The following is a 21,272-nucleotide window of genomic DNA, read 5'->3' as shown; positions in this document are numbered from 1 at the left end:
TAATTAGCATACGTTATGTCTTGTGCGAGGGGACACATGTGCTGGGGCAGACTCAAGGTGGCGTCCTGGAATAAAGAAGCTTATTAGTTTACTCCCATATCTGAGTGTTATTTTAAGTCAATTCCAAGCACCCAAATACACAACAGTATTCACTGGGAAAGCGGACACCAAAACCTACAACAACGCAAGGGAAGGCATGCGAGATCTACAACAGAGAGGCTACAAAGTGGAAGAGCTGCGGGGAGACACGGACATGCCAAACAACTCCGCCAAACAACGCGGTGGCAGATCGTCGAGAGTCATGAAGAATCAGAGACAGTCAGACAGGCATGGGAGCACCTTCAAGAATTACAACAAAAGACTCATGCTTGAATTGAGATATGATTATGAAGGTACGCATAGACATGGATAACACAGTGGCCTCCGCCACAATATGTTAGAATACTGAGCTCTTATGGAATCCTAAGTTTACAAATATGTGTATAGATATATATATATTCATAGACAAATCTGTTTATAAGCCATGTTCTAAAAATATCACCAAACATCACAGACTTCATGTGAATGTAATTAATGTTGATTTAATACATCTTTCTGTATTAGATACATCCGACTGCTAGGGAGATTAGCGAAATATTAGAGCTAGAATGAATGGAGGGACCCATAGAGGGTTGTCCCCCTTATCTACGAGAGGGCCCTTTCTTAGTGTTAGGCTTCCCCCCTCAATTTACAAAGGGATTTGGGATCTATGGAGGAGAGAGAATACCCTTTTTTGGGAGTCCATATATATTTTGATGTTTAGTTTTGTTTTGCCAGGTAAAACACCTTTGTACGTTCATATGTTTTGGTTTGTTGTTCAGAATGGTTCTGGTGTTGAGTTGAGGGGATACAGTGAAATCAATCACACTAAGTGTAATGATGCAATGTCAAGGACTTAAGCTGATGTTTCTAAATGTTAATGGTTTGGGTAATCCAATTAAGAGGGCTAAAGTCATGACTAAATTGAAAAAAGTGAAGATGCATATTATTTTCTTACAAGTCTTTATTCTCTGGAGCGCAGAAGGTTAAGGGGGGACATGATAGAGGTCTTTAAAATGATGAGAGGGATAGACAGAGTTGATGTGGACCAGCTTTTCCCTTTGAGAATAGGGAAGATTCAAACAAGAGGACATGACTTCAGAATTAAGGGACAGAAGTTTAGGGGTAACATGAGGGGGAACTTCTTTACTCAGAGAGTGGTAGCGGTGTGGAATGAGCTTCCAGTGAAGGTGGGGGAGGCAGGTTCAGTGGTATCATTTAAAAATAAATTGGATAGGCATATGGATGAGAAGGGAATGGAGGGTTATGGTATGAGTGCAGGCAGGTGGGACTAAGGGAAAAAAGTTGTTCGGCACGGACTTGTAGGGCCGAGATGGCCTGTTTCCGTGCTGTAATTGTTATATGGTTATATGGTTATAAACCCATTTATCGCGACAAGAGCATGAGAAGCTGAAAAGATTTGGATATAAAAACACATATTATAGCTCACATACTCGTAGTCATAAAAGAGGAGTGGTAATCTTGATATCACAGTTAAATTTGAAATTTTTAAAGAAATAAAAGACATAAAAACAAGAATTTGGTTTTCTTGATGTCTGGAGGAATTTTCACCCTCTAGAAAGAGACTATACACATTACTCAACACCGCACTCAGTTTACTCCAGAATAGACTATTTCTTAATGCAGAAAGAAGACTGTTATAGGGTAACGGATTGCAGAATTGGCGTGGCAGATGTATCAGACCATAATGCCATATACTTAACAATTCAAATGGACAGTAGAAGGAAAAACACAGTGTGGCGATTAAATGTTAGAATACTGAATGATAAAACAACTGTTAATGATATTAAATTGGAAATCAAAACTGATCTAGAGGAGAATGACAATGGGGAGGTGGACCCATCCATACTATGGGACTCATTGAAGGCTGTAATATGAGGTAGGTTAATAGCTAGGGCATCACATATTAAAAAAGTCCAGAATGAAAACATATAATAAGTTGATATAAGACCTGAAGGATTTAGAACAGAAGTACAAAAATAATAAGGACCAGAGAACTTAGAAGCAAATAGAAGATTTGAGGGGACAAATGGATGGAATATTGGGTCCAGAGATGGAGAAAAAAGCAAGATTTGTAAAACAGGCAAATTATGAGCTAGGCCCTAAATCCACTAAAATACTTGCCCGAAGGCTACGCAAACAACAGGCTGACACACCATACACAAAATTAAGGACCCCTGTACACAGAATTTGAAGAGCGATTCAAATGAAATAGAATATATCTTCCAGGAATATTATAAAGAATTATATACACAAACCTCTACAGTAGATGGGGAATCAATGAGGACTTTTGTTTAAGTACAATAGATCTGTCCTGTATTGGGGAGACACAAAATCAAATAATCACAGCAGAAATATCACTGGAGGAGACAGAGAAGACAATTGGTAGGATGAAAACAAACAAGGCCCCAGGCAGCGACGGTTTCCCTATAGAATGGTATAAAATATTTCGGAATGAGCAAAAACCAACTTCTCCTGAGAACCTTTAACTGGATTATCAAAGAAGGCAAAACACCCCCGTCATGGAAAGAAGCAATTATAGTATTAATCCCCAAAGAGACCAAAGACAAGGAAAATTGTACCAACTACAGACCGATGTCAATTCTAAATAGAAACAAAGAAACATAGAAAATAGGTGCAGGAGGAGGCCATTTGGCCCTTCAAGCCAGCACTGCCATTCATTGTGATCATGGTTGATCGTCCCCTATCAATAACCCGTGCCTGCCTTCTCCCCATATCCCTTGACTCCACTAGCCCCTAGAGCTCTATCTAACTCTCTCTTAAATTCATCCAGTGACTTGGCCTCCACTGCCCTCTGTGGCAGGGAATTCCATAAATTCACAACTCTCTGGGCGAAAAAGTTTTTTTCTCACCTCAGTCTTAAATGACCTCCCCTTTATTCTAAGACTGTGGCCCCTGGTTCTGGACTCGCCCAACACTGGGAACATTTTTCCTGCATCTAGCTTGTCCAGTCCTTTTATAATTTTATATGTTTCTATAAGATCCCCCTCATCCTTCTTGTAATGTATTCATACATATTCATTATATGCTAATGAGTTGGTCTTGTATATACAAGTAGGAAATGTTGGGTAATAAATCTGTCTTGTGATCCAGCCAGCCTGTGTGTAAGTTATTGTTTATTCACTGTCCGGAATATAACAAAATTGGCGACGAGGATGGGATAGTCTGTGAACTCATCCTTTAAATACAGTGCAGGACAGTTTTACAACATGCAGGATTGTTTAACAGTTTAAACAGTCAATACGGAGTTGTGTCGCAGTTGTTTGCGAGCTGGACACGGGAGGCCTGCAGATCCTTCTAGACAGGGGGCTGTAGTAAAACAGCAGCTGGAGAAATTGGCAAGAGTTTGTCAGGCTATCTCTATGTTGTGTCTACATGGCAAGATGTCGTCCTTGGGAGTGTACAGCTAAGTTTTAGGTGAATTGTTACACCAGAACAGACAGGAATTTGGGGTTTTGAACGGACCTTTTATTTAATTTTTTTTTAAAAAGGAGAACGACACGATGGCAGCGTCCACAGGCTACATTGGGAACCTTGGAACCTTTGACAAATGTAGAGAGCCATTCAGCTCCTACATGGAGAGAGCAAACATGTTTTTCACGGCAAACAATATATTAGAGATTAGTGGTGAAGGAGAGATAGTGACTGAAACAAATAAGGCCGTTTGCGAACGCATGAAAGCAATTCTGCTCACGGAGATCGGTCCTGAAGTGTACGGCACACTCGTGAATCTCCTTGCACCCTTAAAGGCAAAAGACGTGCCATTCAATGACATTATAAATAGGTTGGAGGAGCACTTCAACCCAAAGCCTCTGGAAATTGCAGAAAGCTATAAATTTGGCACTGGAAACCAGAGGCAGAATGAGTCAATCAATGATTACATTGTTGCCTTGAAAAACTTAAGTTTACATTGTAACTTTGGAACATTTCTTGGACGAGCACTACGAGACAGATTTGTTTGTGGTCTAGTGGATGAACAAATTCAGTCCAAACTGATGAACACTCCAGATCTCACATTCGAGGAAGCATGCAAGATTGCTACCACAATAGAGATGACATCAAAGAATGCTCGCGAGTTTCGTCCACCACGGACTGCAGTGGCCGTTTACAGTCACAAGGCAGTGCCTATGGCCAAACCAAGAGGCACTAAACCAAAACCCAAGTATGGCGGGGAGCCAAGTTTAGCCAGTTGTTATCGTTGCAACGGTAATCACTCATCCCAATTTTGTCAGTTCAAAATGGCCAAGTGCTATAACTGCCAGAAGAAAGGCCATATCGCCTCAGCATGTCGGGCCGAGCATAAAACAGGAAACCAACAATCTGCGGGAATCAAGCAACAACACCGAAGAGGAGTTCACAACTTGGAGGTGAACCCAGATGGAAATGAACTTGGGTTGTACACCATTTATGCAACCAACATCGTTAAGCCTACAACCAGCCAAGGCAAGGACTTTCGAACTAAACCATTGATTAATAAACCGTTAATCGATATGTGTATTAACACAGCAGCAGATTGTTCGGTCATGAGCGAAGACCTGTACGAAACAAACTTCCCACAGATACCATTGTTTGAGAGTAAGGTCAAGCTGAGAACCTACTCGGGCAAAGTTTTGGAGACTTGTGGACAAATGAACTGTAAAGTTCAGCATAATGGTCAGTCAGTAACACTGCCCATCATAGTGGCCAGCTACAGAAATAAACCAACCCTCCTTGGAAAGGATTGGCTGAGTAGAATACAGTTAGACTGGAAGAACATTTTCAGCGTCAATTTGTCCAAATCACGTCTTGAAAACGTCATAAGCAAACATGCAAACATTTTTGCTGACAGTTACACGGGAATAACAGGGTACTCTGCACACATTCGACTTAAGCAAGATGTGAGGCCTGTGTATTGTCGACCAAGACCTGGACCATATGCACTAAAGCAACAAGTGGAGGAAGAACTCGACAGGTTAGAGCGGAATGGAGTACTCGTGAAGACAGACCAGAGTAACTGGGCAACGCCAATTGTGGCCGTACCCAAGGCCGACAAAACTGTTCGACTATGTGGTGACTACAAAGTCACAATCAACCAAGCCGTTGATGACAAACAATATCCGTTACCAACCTCACAAGATCTGTACGCAGAAGTTAGGGCATAAGGGCAAGAGTCTTCACTAAACTGGATTTGTCTCACGCTTACGCCCAACTCAATGTTGACGAAGGAAAGTCAGCAGTACTTGACTATCAACACACACAAGGACTTGTTTTCATATACAAAGCTGCCCTATGGTGTGAAATCATCCCCCAAATTTTTTCAGTCTGTCATGGATCAAATATTACAAGGCATTCCGCACTGTGTGTGCAACCAGGATGACCTATTGATATTCACTGAAGGCACGGCAGAACATCTGGAAATCCTAGAGCAAGTTCTCATAAGACTGAACTGCCACAATGTCAAATTGCGTCAAAGTAAATGTGCATTTGCACAGTCAGAGGTGGTCTACCTTGGACTCAAGGTAGACGCCAATGGACTTCGCCCTGTGAAAGCGAAAGTTGAAGCAATTGTGAATGCTCCAAAACCCAACAATGTGTCAGAGCTACGATCATTCCTTGGGATGGTGCAGTTCTATGCACGATTCCTTCCAGATTTAGCAACTGTGCTAAAGCCACTACATCATCTGCTACAAAAAGACGTGAAATGGACGTGGGGAAAGGAACAGCAACGTGCATTTGACATCTGCAAGGAAAACTTGACAAGTGACAAACTTCTTGTTCACTATGATACGACACGTGAGATGAAACTTGCTTGTGATGCTTCAAGTTATGTTGTAGGTGCAGTGATCTCCCACGTAATGAATGACGGACAGGAAGAGCCTATTGCTTTTGCATCCCACACCCTGTCATCGAGTGAACGCAACTATGCGCAGATTGAAAAGGAAGCACTCAGCATCGTGTTAGGAATCAAGAAATTCCATCAGTTTCTTCTCGGCAGACCATTCACCCTGGTAACTAATCACAAGCCACTATTAGTGATACTGGGTCCCAAGTCAGCTATACCTTCCATGGCGGCATCAAGGATGCAGCGCTGGGCAATTTTACTGTCCCAGTATGACTACAAGGTGGAGTACAGGAGCTCCAAGTGCAACGCAGTTGCAGATGCGTTGTCCCGGTTGCCCCATGAGAACTCTGACGTGGGAAGCGAGAACTCAATCTACACAATGCAAGTGGTAGATGAAGACTTTCCAGTGACTGCAACAGAAATTGCAGCAGAAACAAAGAAAGACAATGTGCTGAAGTGGGTTTATGAACAGACATTGAATGGTTGGACTGAAATCGATAGTGGATTGAACTCAGTTCTGAACTCAGAGCTGAAGCCTTTCCATAATCGACGCCATGAATTATCATGTGAGCAGGGGTGCGTTAAATGGGGTTACAGAGTGGTTGTACCAGAGTCTTTGAAAAACAAAATTATGCAAGAATTTAGAAGATTGAGGGGGGATCTTATAGAAACGTACAAAATTCTTAAGGGGTTGGACAGGCTAGATGCAGGAAGATTGTTCCCGATGTTGGGGAAGTCCAGAACAAAGGGTCACAGTTTAAGGATAAAGGAGAAATCTTTTAGGACCGAGATGAGGAAAACTTTTTTCACACCGAGAGTGGTGAATCTCTGGAATTCTCTCCCGCAGAAGGTAGTTGAGGCCAGTTCATTGGCTATATTTAAGAGGGAGTTAGATGTGGCCCTTGTGGCTAAAGGGATCGGGGGTATGGAGAGAAGGCAGGTACAGGATACTGAGTTGGATGATTAGCCATGATCATATTGAATGGCGGTGCAGGCTCGCAGGGCCGAATGGCCTACTCCTGCACCTATTTTCTATGTTTCTATGAACGAACTTCATGCCGAACATCCTGGCAGAGTAAGCATGAAATCAATTGCCAGAAGTTTTGTGTATTGGCCTGGTATTGACAGTGACATTGAGTCACTGGTGAGCAAATGTAGCGTCTGCCAAAATTGCCGGAGTAAACCACCAAAAACACCACTGCAACCCTGGTCATGGCCAAATAGACCTTTTCAGAGAGTTCATGGAGATTTTTGCAAAAAGGGTAATGATCACTTTCTGGTGCTGGTAGATGGTCATTCCAAATGGATTGAGGTTAAACATATGGGGTCAAGCACTACTACTGAGCGTACCATAGATGAGTTGAGATCAATTTTTGCATGCCATGGTTTACCGGAAGAACTTATTTCGGTGGGGGCGCTGCAAGCCGCAGCAGCGTGTCCATTTTTTTCAACTTTTTTTGTTTTTTTGGTATGTTTTAAAGTATGTTTTTTTGTGTTTCTTTGTGTGTATTGTGTGGTGTGGGAGGGTGAGGGGGAAACCGCTTTGGTCGCCTCCTGCATGGAGAGGCAACTTTTTCCAGGTCGCCTCCCCCGTGGCCTAACAACGAGGATCGGGCGGCCTTTCCCGGAGACGCGCCCGGGGTTTCAGCGGCGGGCGCAGCAGGGACTCTCAGCGTGGAGCGGGCGAGCCCTCGCTGGGGCTCGCTGGAGGGGAGCGCTCCGTTTTGCTGGCCAGCGGCAGCCGGCAGCCGGAAGCCGCGGTCTGCAGAGCTCCAGCTGGCGCGGCGTCTGCAGCCCGGGATCTCACGTTGGGGACCCGGGAGAAGAAGGAGCTTCCACCACCGGCCCGCGGCCAACTTCTACCGCGCACCCAGCGTGGCTTACCATCGCCCCTAGAGGGGAGCTTTGACCGCCGGCCCTGCGGTCTATGGTGCTTCTGGCTGCGGCGAGGACTTTAAATCTACGACCGCCGGCCTGCAGCCTACACCAACCTAAAGCCGCGGTCTCCGGTGGGGAAGAGCCGACTATGGTCCCGACCACGGGGGGAAATGGAGGGGGACTGGCCAATTTTTGTGCCTTCCACCACAGTGATGAATGCTGTAGTGGATGTTTGTGTTAAATATTTAATGTGTATGGTGTGTTCTTTCTCATTGTACTGCTGCTGGCATATTCATTTCACTTGTGACGAATGTGACGAATAAACCCGTATTGTATTGTATTGTATTGTATTGTATTGTATTGTACTGTTCTGACAACGGGCCTCAGTTTCGTTCAGAACAGTTCAAAGAGTTCATGCAGCGGAATGGTGTAAAACACACACTTGTTCCCCCATACCATCCAGCCTCTAATGGGGTGGCGGAAAGGTCTGTTAGAGTTGTCAAAGACGCTCTCAAGAAACAGGTTTTGCAGGGTAGTTCAAAGCTCAGCATGAAACATCCTTTGGCTAGTTTCTTGCTGAAGTACAGAACCACACCACACACAACAACAGGTTACTCACCTGCAGAACTGTTGATGAAGAGAAGGCTAAGAATACGCCTAAGTCTAGTTCAACCCAATTTGGCTTTGAGAGTTGAACAAAAACAATTAAGTCAAAAACGTCACTTCGACTCCCACAAAAAGGAGAGGTACTTCAAGCCAGATGAGCAGGTTCGTGTTCTCAGTCCTCCCAACAAGTCCAGTAGAGACAAAAAGAAATGTGAACCAAAAACTGAACACGAAGTCCTAATCCCGGAGTCTTTATCAGAAAGTGAGTTGGAAGAGCCAACTGTGATTGAAACACAAAGTTCAGTTAGTACAGACAAAGGAACAGATTCCTCTGGTCAAAGTCAGAGTACTAAAACAGAGCCAAACAAGTCTACAGTTGAGTCAACACCTAAACCTGTTACTGTTAGACGATCAGGCAGGATCCGTAAACCAGTAGTCAGATTAGGTTTTTAAGTTAAGTAACTCACTGTCTAGGTAGAATGAAAATGTGTAAATATGTAAAATAAATATATTGTGTTATCATTTAAAATTGAATGAAAACTGGGTTAAATCAAGTATCATAACAAGAAAATTGTAACTGTGTACTTAGATTTAATACTTAAAAAAGGAGAGCAGTGTAATGTATTCATGCATATTCATTATATGCTAATGAGTTGATCTTGTATATAAGTAGGGAATGTTGGGTAATAAATCTCTCTTGTGATCCAGCCAGCCTGCGTGTAAGTTATTGTTTATTCACTGTCCGGAATATAACACCTAAACTCCAGTGAATACAAGCCTAGTCTTTTCAATCTTTCCTCATATGAAAGTCCCACCATTTGGACTATAAATTATACTCTTCAATTATCTCCAAACGATTTGAAAAGTTCATGCCAGATTTAATTAATGAAGACCAGGCTGGTTTTATAATAGGCAGACAAACACAGGACAGTATTAGAAGAACCCTACATATAATACACAAGATTCTAAAGGAAAGTACGCGCGCTGTCCTGATAGGCCTAGATGCGGAAAAGGCTTTCGATAGGGTTAATTGGGAATTCTTATATCAAACACTAGAAAGATTTGGCTTTACCGAAGATTCAATTCAAGTTATTAAAGCAATTTACCAGCAACCTACTGCAAGAGTAAAGGTGAATGGGTCCTTAACTGAGAGATTTGTGTTAGGAAGAGGAAAGAAACAGGGATGTTGCCTTAGCCCTACCCTGTTTGCTATATATATTGAACCATTGGCTCAAGCGATTCGTCAAGATAGGGAACTGAAGGGAGTAACTATAAGAGACAGAAAACATAAAATTGGCCTTTTTGCAGATGATATAATGATGTATCTCACGGAAGTAAACGCCTCATTTCCAAGGATGATGGGGTTCATAGAGACATTTAATTTTTATGCAGGATATAAAGTGAATATTTCAAAAAATCAAACCCTCCTATTTAATTGTGCTCCTCCAGAAGAAACCAAACAAAAGTATAATATTAAATGGGATTCAAAATCAATCAAATACCTAGGGGTACATATAACAAAAAATATATCAATGTTGTATGGGGCCAATTATAATCACATCAACCAAAACATAAGAAAGGATATAGAAAGATGGTCCACCTACCCTATAGATTTTAGTAGTAAGATAAATGTGATGAAAATGAATATTTTGCCAAGGCTATTGTACTTGTTTCAATCTCTGCCAATAGAGATACCATTAAAACAATTCACGGGATGGGATAAATTAATATCTAGATTTATTTGGGGAGGAAAGAAGGCCAGAATTCGATACACTACACTCCAGTTGCCAAAGGACAAAGGTGGAATGGCACTTCCAAATTTTAGGATATATTTCTATGCAGCCCAACTTCGACCACTAATTAATTGGTGTGAGGACAGCTATATAGCTAGGTGGAAAGAGATTGAGACATATACCTAATCTATAGATAGAGACTATACATAGGGTAACCTGACTTCCACATCCAAACACTCTTGGGAGAAAAAGCACTTCCTGGACATATCAGGAGTATAATCGATCCAATAACGATATTTACTTTAGAAATCTGGTTCACTCTTATCAGCCAACTTAAACTGAATAAACGACAAAAAGTTTTAAGATGGATAGCTTTGGATAATGAATTTAAACCAGGGATGTATGACTCAACATTTAAAGAGTGGACAAAGAAAGGAACGACTGCATTTTTGTACTGTTATTGAAAATGGAAACCTAAGAAGGTTTCAGGATTTGAAGGATAGATTTGCACTTCGGAACCAAGACTTGTTTAGATACCTCCAACTGAGAGATTGTTACAATAGAAAAGTAAGAAGGGAGACACTAGAAGAAAAGAATCCAGTGATAGAAGTGATAGTTAATGCGTATCATCAAAAAACATTAAGGATTATTTCTAAACTTATCATCTTTTAATGGAATGTCAAGCTAAAACTACATTTTATGTAAAATTTAAGTGGGAAAAGGAATTGAACATCACAATCTCAGAAGGCGAATGGCATCATATGTGTGTAACACTACAGACATCCACTAATTCACAAAAATGGAGAGAATTTAATTGGAACATTTTGATTTGTTTCTTTATTACGCCTAACATAAAAAGCAAGCAAATTCTAAGGCAGCAAACATGCTGGAGGCAATGTGGCCAAACAGGCGCAAATCATGCACATATCTTCTGGAGTTGCCCAAAAATAGAACCATTTTGGGACAGTGTGAATTCAGAATTAAAGGAGGTATTAGGATATATAGTCTCCAAGAAGTGTTCCATTTTATACCTGGGTAACATAAATGCAGCTGAAGGAAGATCATTACTTGGTTAAAATCCTACTCACAGCTGGCAGAAAGGCCATAACAAGAAACTGGCTTGCAGCAGACACACCCAGACTTAGACAATGGTTAGACATAGTACAGGAAATACTTGTCATGGAGAAAATGACATATTCTCTAAGAGTGAAAGAAGACGAGTTTAACATAAAATGGGGAAAATGGATTAGGTATAGAAATAAAGACATCAACTGTATAATTTTATTGACAATGATGTAAGTTATTGGAAAATGTTTTAATAAGAAAATAGTTCTGTATACGGCATCATTAATTGTAAAGTGTTGCACTGTTGTACGTTTCACTGCATTGTTGTATGTTTTGTTGTTATAAGTTCGCTGATGACACAACAGTGGTGGGTCTCATCAGTGACAACAATGAGTCGGCATACAGGATGGAGATGGAGCTGCTTACAGAGTGGTGCAGATCTCACAATCTCACCCTCAACGTGGAAAAGACAAAGGAGATGGTGATCGATTTCAGGAGGGCTGGAAAACACCATCACACACCGCTGCACATTGATAGTGCTTCTGTGGAGAAGGTCAGTGTGAAGTTCTTGGGACTTCACCTGGCGGACGACCTGACCTCAACGACCAACACCACAGCAGTCATCAAAAGAGCACAGCAGCGGTTCCACCTCCTCCGGAGACTAAGAAAAGCATGTCTCCCTACTGTTCACCTAATGACCTTCTACAGGGGCACCATCAAGAGTATACTGACCTATGTCATCACTTCCTGGTTTGGGAGCTACAAGGCTTATGAACAAAAACAACGTAACAGGATAGTGAAGACAGCCAGTAGGATCATTGGTGCTTACTCCCTTTCCTGTTGGAGATCTATCAGAAGCGCAGCATCCGCAGAGCCATCTCCATTATTAAGGACCTTTATTACCCATCACACCACATCTTCTCCATTCTGCCATCTGGGAAGAGGTACAGGAGCATCAGCTGCAGAACCAGCAGGATGCTACACAGCTTCTCCCCACAGGCAATAAAACTGGTTAACGGACTGTGTCCCCTCCCCATATATCATACACCAACACATCTAACCTCGCCCATACTTTGACAGCTAGACACCTGTCAAAGCAAAGCCACTATTCGGTCTGAATGTCTGTTTTTAGTTCAATTTATAGGTCTATTTTAGATATGTTAATTTTAAAGTTGTATGCATTTATTCTGCTTTTATCAACTGCACTGACAGGAACTGATTGAGAAACAATTTGTTTCCTCTGTGTATGTAAGTACTCAGTGAAAATGACATTGAAGTAAATACAGAATACTGAATATATTTGTATTTTATTTATGTATTCATAAAAGCAATAAAGACTAAAGTGAAAAAAAAGAAAGTGGTGTCACAGGTAGATAGGGTAGTCAAGGCAACTTTTGGTATATTGACCTTCATCAATCAAGGTATTGAGTATAGAAGTTGGGACGTTATTTTACCGTTGTACAAGACATTGGTGAGGTCACAGTTGGAATACTATGTTCTGCTTTGATCACCCTGCTATAGGAAGGATGCCATTAAGCTAGAAAGAGTGCAGAGAGGAATTACAAGGGTGTTGTTTGAATTTGAGGGGCTGCGCTATAGGGAGAGGTTGGACAGAGTAGGAATTTTTTCCTTGGAGCGCAGAAGGCCGAGAGGTAATTTTATAGAAGTGTATACAATCATGAGGTGAATAGATAGGGCGAATGCATAGACTTTTACACCAAGTAGGGGAATCAAAAATGAGGGGCAAGATAGGAACCTAAAAGACAAATGTTTCCATTTATGAGTATATGGAGTGAGCTGCCAGGGGCAGTAGCTGAGGCACACACTATTACAGAATTTAAAAGACACTCAGCCAAGTACATGGATAGGAAAGGTTTAGTGGGATATGGGACAAAAGCAGGCAAATAGGACTAGGTTAGATGGGGCAACTTAGTCAGCTTGAACAAGTTGAGTCAAAGGGCCTGTTTCCATGCTTTATGACTCTACAATAATGAAAACAGATAATGGACATTAAAATCCCTTTCCAATTCACATGCGACAGTCTCCTCCACTGCCAGAGTGAAGCTACACACAAATTGTAAGAACAGCACCTCATATTCCAATTGGGCAGTCTACGACCAATACCTTGAGATTTGAATTCTCCAGTTTCAGGTCATAGTCATACGGTAAAGAAACAGGCTCTTCAGCCCAAATTGTCCATGCTGACCAAGATGCCCATGTAAGCTAATTCCATTAGAAGAATGAAGTGGAGTAAGAGCTTGTAATTATTTTTTAAACATCTTCAAATAAAAACAGCATGGCTTGAAGTTACTGCATTGTGCATTCTAGATCCAGAATTTTAACATTACATTGGGATGTAATGTTAAAATTGTACAAGGCATTGGTGAGGCCAATTCTGGAGTATGGTGTACAATTTTGGTCGCCTAATTATAGGAAGGATGTCAACAAAATGGAGAGAGTACAGAGGAGATTTACTAGAATGTTGCCTGGGTTTCAGCAACTAAGTTACAGAGAAAGGTTGAACAAGTTAGGGCTTTATTCTTTGGAGCGCAGAAGGTTAAGGGGGGACTTGATAGAGGTTTTTAAAATGATGAGAGGGATAGACAGAGTTGACTTGGAAAAGCTTTTCCCACTGAGAGTAGGGAAGATTCAAACAAGGGGACATGACTTGAGAATTAAGGGACTGAAGTTTAGGGGTAACACGAGGGGGAACTTCTTTACTCAGAGAGTGGTAGCTGTGTGGAATGAGCTTCCAGTGAAGGTGGTGGAGGCAGGTTCGTTTTTATCATTTAAAAATAAACTGGATAGTTATATGGATGGGAAGGGAATGGAGGGTTATGGTCTGAGCGCAGGTATATGGGACTAGGGGAGATTATGTGTTCGGCACGGACTAGAAGGGTCGAGATGGCCTGTTTCCGTGCTGTAATTGTTATATGGTTATATGTTATATTATATCTATGAAAGGTGTCAAAAATAAACAGAAAATATATCCGAGAGAGCAAGTACATACAGCATTATTAAAATTAAATAAGATCAACAGATGTTACAAAATAAGGCAAACATTGGTTAGTGTCAATACCGTCTATACTACAAATAAAGGATGGAAACTAATTATTTAAATATATAGTTGATACATGATTAGAAAATTTTCACAACTGCACAGTTATTTTAATAATTGCATGGGGTTCCAGAAATGGTTTAATTAGCAATACTTCCATTTTTCAAATACAGCAACATGGCACAATAGAAACTATTAAGTAATTACACATTCTGAAAATTAATTTAATGAGTAAATGATGGAGAAAAACATATCAACATTTATGAAAAAGTGCAAAACCTACCATAGACTGTATATCTGACCAATCTTGTTTCTTGTTTCAGATCTAGTCTGTATGTAAGGTTGCAGGTATAATTTCCGGAATCAACTACATAAATGGTATCAAACAACAAGTTTCCATTGTTTGTGATGACAAATCTTTGAGATTCTAAATAAAATCAAAACAGCCGTGTTACAACCATCACTTTATAATAAATATAAAAAATTGTGTGATATCATAAACAATTAAAAAAATGAGTTAATCCTAGATAATTCCTAACTACAGCTCAGTTTAGGCTGCCTATGATAGATATTATCTACCTGTACACATTATCTAGCATACTACATTGCTAAAGATAAAAGGCAGATTGTTTTTGGAACAGTAAAAATCCTCATAATCCTGCACATTCAGATTCACATTCACATTCAGATTTACATTTATTGTCACATGCACCATTAAGGTACAGTGATATTTGAGTTACCATGCATCCCTTTATGTAATAAAAGTAGAAATGATGAAAGAACTCAGCAAGTCAAGCAGCATCAGTTGAAAGAGAAACCAGGTTGACCATCCAGGTCAACCTGACTATGTAAAATGTACTATATGTAATGTGTGTTTCCCTCAATATCTATGAGTAACATTCAGTTGCTTGTTCAAATGACGTAAAATGCTGCACAAATATTAAACATAGACCATTTTGTTTAGATTTAGGTCTTTAATTACATTTTCAATTAGTTATTGTTAACACAAAAAAAACGGATTAATTTATCAACAAAGCCTGACAAGGATTCCCATTTTTGGAATTGCCTTGACTAATTGAGCATCTTAGTGCGGTATCTGTTGTAACGGAGACAAAAAACCTCAAGGGAGCCAGGCAAGTTTGATTTAATTTGAATTAATTGCAATTAGTTAAGGTCTTTAAATGCTAAGCCGAGGAAAGTCAGCTGCCAAAACTGCTGTAAACTGCAAGACATCGTAACTATAAATAGAAAATGATGGCAAAATTCAACAGGTCATCCTAATCGGAACCTTTATAATTCTTGTTTGTGGGTTTGTTCTGCAATACACCAGAATCAGATGCCACTTGGGCGGCACAATGGCGCAGCTGATAGAACTGGTACCCACAGCACCAGGGACCCGGGTTTGCCCGACCTTGGATGTTGTCTGTGTGGAGTTTGCATGTTCTCCCTGTGACGGCACGAGTTTCCTCTGGGTGCTCCCACATCCCAATTATATGGAGAAAATAGGTTTAGAGGGATATGGGCCAGACGCAGGCAGGTGGAACGAGTGTATGTTAGTCGACATGGGCCGATGGGCATGTTTCCACGCTGCATGACTATGACTATTCCCTGCATGTTCACATTCAGGTAACTATTTTATTAATACATCTGTTTTTCAGACATTTACAGATATGCTACCATTTGTTGCCCATCCTTTACTGCCCTTGAGAAGGTGGTGGTGGTGGTGGTGTCTTCTTGGATGACTGCAGACTCAGGAAAACAACTCCAGCAATGTGGTTCAGCATTTAAAAGCTAAGATTTGGAATATTGGAAAATTAAGAAATCCACTGGCGAGAAATCACCTTTTGTAAGTTTTTTGTAGCCAAGAAGTAATTGTAAGATTTGATTAAAAAATAATTCTAGCAGGAACATCTGCATTGCGGCAGTCCACCTCTCATGGTACATCAGTAGTCTGAAATAAAACAATATTTTGCCTGTGGCGCAAAATTGAGCAGCATTGCTTATTCTGCACCAAAAGTGCATATTTATACTGATACAGTATTACAACACCATGGGATAAATTGGATACAGAAGGTAGGTGGAATCTGTGGAACTCATTGCCACAGAGGGTTGTGGAGGCCGTCAATGGATATTTTAAAGTCAGAGATAGACAAATTCTAGATTAGAATTATGGGGAGAAGGCAGGAGAATGGGATTAGGAGGCAGAGATTAACCATGATTACATGGCAGAGTGAACTCAATGGGCTGAATGGCCTAATTCTACTCCTATATCTTGTGAACGTGAAAAATCTATACCATAAAAAAATCTAATTGCACTTTGTATTTTTTTTAATATTTACTCAAAATTTACCAAATTTATTTTGTATTTGTGTGTACCAATTTATTTCCAATTTAACTGGATGATATTGTGTATATTGGATGTTAAGTTACAATTAAGTATTTGGTTAAGGTCACGTTTCATTGAACCATATTAAAATACGCCACTCTATTCTTACTTTTAATATAGCATTTTGGTTTATGTAAAATATCTTCAATACAATATCAAAATAATATGAATAGTAAATGTGGAGACTTCCTGGATTCATAAACGGATATTCATTTGCTTATAGAGCGTTTCACTGCCTGATTAATGGCATTATATAATTGTGGTGGTGTCATCGCCTTGCTAATGCATTTTTCCCATGATTGTTAAAAAATTACAGTAATGCTAATGATTATACAATTTCACGTTTTAACAGTGGTATTTTCAATATTATCAGGAGTGTTAATAGTTAGAAACTATTTCTACAAGGTGTAAGATTTAGAGTTGGTATTTTCAGGCGCAAAATTAGAATGGAGATCCTCCCACAGAGGGTGACAGAAATTTGGAACTGATTTCCACACATGACAAATTAAATTAAAAACTGAGATTCTTTTATTTTATTAATATTAAGATATATGGGAAAATGGTGGGTATATGGAGTTAGACTCAGAGGAATTATGAACAGCTGCACTGATCCGAACGAATAAGTGTCCTGCTACAGTTTAAATGGGTTGATTAAAATATTAGGAAACTGTTTGCCATTATTTAATTCCAGTGTTAGAAACAGTACGACTGACATCAGCTTAAATTCACACCAACTATGTAAAGGAGCTGGTATAGTATTATTTGATATGATTGGATCGCATGTTAAACAAAGCTTTTCTCTGTACCTTGGTACATGCACCAATAATAAACCTAAACCCAGTTGTTCTTTAATCACACTCTTGGATGAAAAACATCACAGTAGCAAAATGTGAAGAGTTAAGGGGACATTAATTGAAAACCTGTGCATCAATCACACAAAAAACAGTGACAGTGCTGGTTAAAAGGTCCAGGATGCAAACCATTATTAATTTGTTATTCAGGGATGGTTATATGGTAGCAGCTAATAAAACACTTATGAAAATAACATTTCTGCAAAACCTTTAGTAATTAGTCCATTTGGGCCAATCCACTTAAACTTTGGATCCACGAGGCTTTGAGATAAGAGATCCCTTGTTAGGCACTGAAGAGTCTGGCCGACTGAGTAAACATGGAAGAAAACTGGAACTAGAAATGAAAGATTTCAATGAGTTAAATTCCTGATTAGGATGAGATACTTATAAAAAGAGTTTTTATACATCGATTAATGATTATGTTCTGTTATAAACTCTAGAACACAAATTCTAATTGAACAGATACCAATAAACTGAATAAATTATTTCTACTGTACAATATATATATATATATATATATATAAAAAATCTCACAACATGTGCTAAGAAATTATTTAAACCATTCATAATTTTGAGTAGATACAATTCTTAATATCATCTATATTCCTAATTTGTTAACTATTACAAATACAACTGTAAAATGTGTTTCCAATATATTATAAATTACAAATTCAATATTATTAATTTATATTTTGAATTTTCTTAATGGTTGCCATCTTGTCCTCATCCCCATTATGTCTCACATCGTAACTCTCACTGCTGCTCTCCCAGAACACCAGACCTTTCATTTTACCTGGTGATCCTTTTGACACCCAGGAAATCAGCACCTCTTGGTTTCTAGCCATACCATCACACAACACCTTAAACCCATCACTCTAAATTTATTTATTAACCTCTTGCATAGAACATTATCAAATATTGTATGGAAAATTCAAATACACTATTCTGCTTGAAAAAACAGATTTGTCAAACGTGAATTATTCTTTCATAAAAAGACCTTGAATCTGTCTAATCCTTTTATTATTTTCTAAGTGACCTGTGGTCACTTCCTTAATGAAAGATTTGAACATTTTCCTGAATGATGTTAATTCAACTGGTCAATAGCTTCCTATTTTCCTCTATCCTCCCTTTCTTAAATATTGAGGCACTATACACTGTCTTAAAATCTGTGGAAACTGCACTACAATCTGTCCATGGACAATAGACAATAGGTGCAGGAGCAGGCCATTCAGCCCTTCAAGCCAGCACGCCATTCAATCTGATCATGGCTGATCATCCCCAATCATTATCCCGTTCCTGTCTTCTCCCTATCTAGCTCTCTCTTGAAAGCATCCAGTGAACCTACCTCCACCACCCTCTGAGGCAGAGAATTCCCCAGACTCACCACTCTCTGTGAGAAAAAGTGTATCCTCGCCTCCGTTCTAAATGGCTTACTCCTTATTCTTAAACTGTGGCCCCTAGTTCTGGACTCACCCAACATTGTGAACATGTTTCCTGCCTCTAACGTGTCCAAACCCTTAACAATCTTATATGTTTCAATGAGATTCCCTCTCATCCTTCTAAATTCCAGAGTGTACAAGCCCAGCTGCTCCATTCTCTCAGCATATGACAGCCCCGCCATCCCGGGAATTAACCTTGTAAACATACGCTGCACTCCCTCAATAGCAAAAATGTCCTTCCTCAAATTAGGGGACAAAAACTGCACACAATACTCCAGGTGTGGTCTCACTAGGGCTCTGTACAACTGCAGAAGGACCTCTTTGCTTCTATATTCGATTCCTCCTGTTATTAAGACCAACATGCCATTTGCTTTCTTCACTGCCTGATATACCTGCATGCTTACTTTCATAGACTGATGTACAAGGACCCCCAGATCCCGTTGTACTTCCCTTTTTCCCAACTTGACGCCATTTAGATAGTAATCTGCCTTCCTGTTTTTGTTACCAAAGTGGATAACCTCATATTTATCCGCATTAAACTTATTCTGCCATGCAACTGCCCACTCCCCCAACCTGTCCAAGTCGCACTGCATTCTCATAGCATCCTCTTCACAGTTCACACTGCCACCCAGCTTTGTGTCATCTGCAAATTTGCTAATATTACTTTGAATCCCTTCATCCAAATCATTGATGGATATTGTAAATAGCTGCGGTCCCAGCACCGAGCCTTGTGGTACCCCACTAGTCGCTGCCTGACATTCTGAAAGGGACCCGTTAATCCTTAATCTTTGTTTCCTGTCTGCCAACCACTTCTCTATCCATGTCAGCACTCTACCCCCAATACCATGTAGGTATGTTACAAAACCTACCTGAATCGTCATTGGGAATCTGCCCTCAGCCATGGCCGCGATTTTGGCGCTGTTTGGAGGGGGCGGGTTTAAAACGCGATTTTTACTAGGCTGTACTAATCGCACATGTTCAGCCTAGTAAATCATTAACGAAAAATCGCTGCAAGACCCGGTCGCAAAAGGTATTATTAGTTTTATAGGCCTCGATAATATAGTTCTAATAGTTTTAAAATTACTGTTTCATTCCGCAACCTCTCGCAGCCCCAGGGTTTTATAAAGCAAACAATTAAAGGTATGTACCTTATTTTTACATTAAATGGGGCATATATATAACCCTATATATCAAGTTATCTATAACGAATAGTTCATTTTGGGCTTTTTATATCCCGCAGTATTTTTCTCGGCATTTGAGGGCACTAATCCAGCGTTATGTCAACGTTCTAAACCAGCGCGTTCCACATGAACCCACTAGAAAGCCGATTTAAATGGGCATTTATTTACAGCAATTGAACACTAAATTCCTTCCATTTGGCCTATAAATTAATGTAAATTAGATATAAAAATCATGTTATATTGTGAATTATTTGTGAATAATCTTTGGACACTTAGGCTATTTAAAAATGTTAATCTTTCCTTAAGAAATGGGCTTTTGATTATCCAAGATCACAGCTTTTTTGTAATGTCCATTGAAAATCAATAGGGAACAAGATGCTAATTTCCGAGTATGAAAATGGTCATAACTTTTTTAATACTTGAGATGAAAATGAATTTGGTGTCAAATTAAACTTATTGTTATGCTTTATCTGATGGGATAAATTGCAGACTTGATTTTTTAAATCTCAAAATTTTGTAACATTGCTATACCATGTGCCCTAATTTTGTCCACTAATCTCCTATGTGGGACATTATCAAATGCTTTCTGAAAGTCCAGGCACACTACATCCACTGGCTCTCCCTTGTCCATTTTCCTAGTTACATCTTCAAAAAGTCCAGAAGATTAGTCAAGCATGATTTCCCCTTCGTAAATCCATGCTGACTCGGACCAATCCTGTTACTGCTATCCCAATGTTTGGCTGTCTCGTCTTTTATAGTTGACTCCAGCATCTTCCCCACCTCCGATGTCAGGCTAACTGGTCTATAATTCCCTGTTTTCTCTCTCCCGCCTTTCTTATAAAGTGGGTTAACATTAGCTACCCTCCAATCTACAGGAACTAATCCTGAGTCTATAGAACATTGGAAAATTATCACCAATGCATCCACGATTTCTAGAGCCACTTCCTTATGTACCCTGGGATGCAGACCATCAGGCCCTGGGGATTTATCAGCTAGGTACAGGAAACTGAGTTGGATGATCAGCCATGATCATATTGAATGGCGGTGCAGGCTCGAAGGGCCGAATGGCCTACTCCTGCATCTATTTTCTATGTTTATATGTTTCTATGTTTCAGTCCCATCTGTATATCCAAC

General features: G+C 40.0%; 1 protein-coding gene across 1 annotated transcript in view; it reads right to left on the bottom strand.

The window, feature by feature from the left end:
• Positions 1 to 21,272, bottom strand: part of LOC129709771 (uncharacterized) — a 70,694-nt gene that overhangs the window by 34,176 nt on the left and 15,246 nt on the right. The window contains exons 3-4 of the mRNA XM_055656342.1: positions 17,727 to 17,852; positions 14,565 to 14,708 (exon numbers count right to left, since the gene is read on the bottom strand). The gene's annotated coding sequence lies outside the window, so the exon portion shown is untranslated. The remainder of the gene's footprint in view (positions 1 to 14,564; positions 14,709 to 17,726; positions 17,853 to 21,272) is intronic.

The sequence above is a fragment of the Leucoraja erinacea genome, chromosome 2 (genome assembly GCF_028641065.1).
Source record: "Leucoraja erinacea ecotype New England chromosome 2, Leri_hhj_1, whole genome shotgun sequence".
Taxonomy (NCBI): Eukaryota; Metazoa; Chordata; class Chondrichthyes; order Rajiformes; family Rajidae; genus Leucoraja; species Leucoraja erinaceus.
This window is presented reverse-complemented; position numbering and strand designations above follow the sequence as displayed.